We start from the raw sequence: 3,945 nt of genomic DNA, 5'->3' as shown, positions 1-3,945 counted from the left end.
CAAAAAAAAAAAAAAAAAAAAAAAACTTTACCCAACCCCACCCCAAGACAAAAAAAAAAAAAAAAAAAAAAAAAAAAAACGAGGAAGAATTTCACCAACAAAAAACAAACAAATAACTGTTTTCTGCAGTATTTCTTGTTCTACTCCTGCGGCTGCTTCTTCTTCTTCCTCCTCCTCCTCTTCTTCTTCTTCTTCTTCTTCTTCTTCTTCAGAACATCGAAGCTTGAATCTTCTGTTGCACCCCACACGGCTTCGTTTTTTTAAGACTTGCGGAGTTGTGACACTTTATGGAATCCTGCATGAATGCTACAAAAGAATACTAACGATACAAACAACAAGAATCTACTGTCTGTTTGGGAGGAAGGGGGGTCTCTCCTCCTTTCCGTTGTGGTCTGTGGGGTTTCTCTCTTTTTTACTGAAAAATACTTTCTGTTTCTCTCTTTGTGCTCTGAATGACATTCCTCTTGCCGTACCTTCATTTTCAGTAAAAATCAAACGACAGAGGGCTACAAGGGAAATCGGATAGTTAGTGTAATGTTTATCTGCGGGTGGGTGTGGGCGTGGGGTGGGTGGGGGGCGTTTTGCTTGCTCGTCAACTGTCCGTTCTGTGCCAAATGCCTGCCACTGATACAGCTGGAATTGCACATATTTTTAGTGAAAGTAACTTTTTTGTAACAAACGTCATCATGCTATTATGATATAATGGGTAGCAGGGTAAACTTAACATGGATTGATTTTTTTTTTTTTTTTTTGGTTATTTGTAACATGGTGGTGAAAAGTCAAGACAAATCAGTAACTCAAATCTTAAAGTCTTCCAGGGTTTGGGGTTCAAACAGAGGCATCAGAGAGGAAGAGACCAATAGAAAGAAGGCACAGAAAGGAGAGAAACTCTTCATCTTTGTTTTTCTTCGTCTCCGAGGGAAATGTTGGATAAACTGCTAATGTACTTGCTTGTATTTGATTAGTGATTGTGAGAATGAGATGGATGCTCTGTGTTTTGTTTGTTTATTTATTTTTGGAGCTCAGGTAATCCTTTTTCCAACCCTGTGGTGGACCTCTAACATTTTTTTTTTTTGCTCGTCTCCTCTTTCGAGACAGCTCTGGAGACAGACACAGAATCTCGCGGAGCTCTGGAGGTGTGCAGGCTCAGTGGTAGTCGGACGGATAATATCTAGAGTGTTGGAACGTGTCGAATGATCTACACCTTTGAAAGAGGTGAGCTTAATTTAAAACAAGGGATGAGGATGTGGATATTGTTCAGCACCATTAAACATTTTACTAAAAAATAAAATGGTTTTAACTGTATGCCGAGACATGCTTTTAAAGATAAGAGCACGTAATGTTTTCATTTTAAGGAGGATTTTTATAGATTTTCAACATTACTGTTCTATTTATTTATTTTATTTACTGAAAAGATTTTAATAAAGGCTATTAGCATCATTGTATGCAACCTGTAGATGCAAAATTTGAAGGTTGTTTCTATTAGAAACCTTTCATCCATCCTGAACAGGAGATCTAGAGGAAGGTAATATAGTTTTGTAATTCCCACAAACCACATGATCTCTGTCCCCTTTATTCTTCAGCAAGCTTAAACATTTTCAAAGGGCAAACCACTCCAAGATGTGCACAAAGTCAATGCAAACTTTCAGTTTTATGCCTATCAAAGATGCAAAAATACACAACAGAGGTAAAGGTATCTTTGCAGGGATGATATTAAACATGTATCAATTTATTATGATGGTATTTAAAAGATTACTGCCAGTATTTTTGGACATAGTTATGTGTTAATTATTCATTAATCCTGTCTTGCCACTCAACCGTCTGCAGCAGTGATAACAGCGACTCTTGAGATTAATATAAAAACCCCAACAAAATGTAAATTATTGCTCAATCACATCTCTTCTGGTTAGTAATCTGTTATATTTATGTTAAATATATAAATACATCAAGTTTTGCCTTACAATGTAGAAAGACAACCTAATAGCACGCCCTTTAACAAATTTATATTTTTAAAAATAGTTGCTTTGAGGTCCACAATAAGTGTCCACATATTTCCACTTGAAAACCAGTTTCCCAATGCATAGCTTGGCGGTTGCAAGAAATAAGATAAAGAAAATAATAAGTTTCTGTTTTCTGAAGTCTCTATAAAACTCACATGTTTTTTTTGTTTTTTGTTTTTTTTATCTTGAAGCTGATCCCACCCATCAGCAGAACTCTGCCAGTTTCTGTGTCTGCAGCCAAGTGTTGTTGGCTCTCTCAGGCAGGTGATAAATCCAAAATGTTTGACACCACTGGCGACCTCCAGGGGGAGCCATACGACAGTAAAACTCAATTACGTTCGAGTGAGCGTTGTGCTTGTAGCATTTTCTCTCACCTCCAGGCCACCTCATCAGTGTTCACCCTTGTCAGCAGGCGAGCGAACTGCACCGTAGCACAGTTCAGACGGGTTGGAGAAATGACGTTTTGGGCTTTTGCTGATGTTCTGGAAATCACCTGGGTTCTGAGTGTTTCGCTCCCGTGTGGCTTCCGATTCCTCGTCGGTGTGTTTCTCTGTGTGCCTCAAAACAACCCCCGGTCACCAACGCACACCACTGTCGTTTTCCAGTTTATTGTTTTTTTTGTTGTTTGTTTGTTTGTTTGTTTTTTAAGTTGACCGACGTTTTTAACCTGGAGGCCTATCACACGTTGACCAGAGAATGCATCAAAAACAGAAATGAAAAATAAAAACTGCCTATTAGTGTCTTTCCAGCCTTAGTGGGATGTCACGAACAAGTACTTTTCACATCACTACACTGAAGAAGAAAAAAATAAAAATCAGAAAGCAACTAGGTATGTAGCTCCTGGTTGTGGTGTGTGGAAGTGAGCTTTTTTTGCTCGTACGTATGTTACACGAGTGAATGTGTTTGGGATCACTGACGTTTAATTTCTTGTGCTTGCTTTTGTTTTCTATGCTTTGTCAGCAGAAATCATTTTTCAGCTTCTGAACATGTCTGTCATGTCATCGCGACAGTTTGCGATTATCCCGTGTTTGTGCGCGTGCGTGCTGTCAGTCAAACTTCTGAATGAGACGTGCAAAACCTGAGCATTCACTTTTCCATCTTTGTGTATATGCTGCAGTAAAATCCACTAACACGCTGATTAACCACACGAGTTCTTCAAAAAGCAATGTAAAGTCGCAATGGGGAGGAAAAAAGTATTTTTTTTTTTTGATTGATTAATTTTTTTTTTTTTTAAGTAAAAAAAATATAAAAAAAAAAAAAAAAAATCTAGTTCCAGAAATGCATGTGCTATGTGCATGCCACACCGTGGGTTAAAAGTCATCTTCAGGACAGAAAAGAAAAAGCACATTAATTAAGAAATAAGAGAAAAAAAAGATATATAAATAGATAGATGTTTTTAAAAAAGCAATGTTTCTTTTTTTCTTCTATTTTTGAAAACAAAAAAGACAAAAAGTTAAAAAAAAAATTAAAAAAAACATGAAAACACTGAAGAGACTTTGGTAAGAGTCAAAGTCTTGTTTCTTTTCTTCATTTATGGGGTTGAGACACAACACACCCAAGTTCAGGACACCGCAAAAAAAAAAAAAAACTGTTTTAATGAAAAAGAGAGAATAAACAACACAGTTCTGAATACGGTGTATTCTCCTATCTACTCATGTGAGGATCAAGGGGTGCAGGAGCCAAATCTGTTGATGTGCTTGTTCTAACTGGCTGTTGGACCTTTGATCCTTCACTAACGTACTCTTTCTCCCCCCGCCCCCTCCTCTCCCTCTCTAACTCTTATCTCTCTCACTCTCTAACCTTTCTCACTCTCGGCCAGTCTCACCGCTATTTCTACCAGTGCATTTTGTAATTCCAAACAGATCTCTTCCTAAAGAATAAAATCCAGAGAGAATGCACATGCCTTTGCCTTTTTTTTTGCTCCCCCCCCCCCCCACCCTCTTTT

This window comes from Poecilia latipinna, unplaced genomic scaffold, assembly GCF_001443285.1.
Source record: "Poecilia latipinna isolate Pla-1442-1.1 unplaced genomic scaffold, P_latipinna-1.0 Scaffold419, whole genome shotgun sequence".
In the NCBI taxonomy this organism is placed as follows: Eukaryota; Metazoa; Chordata; class Actinopteri; order Cyprinodontiformes; family Poeciliidae; genus Poecilia; species Poecilia latipinna.
This window is presented reverse-complemented; position numbering follows the sequence as displayed.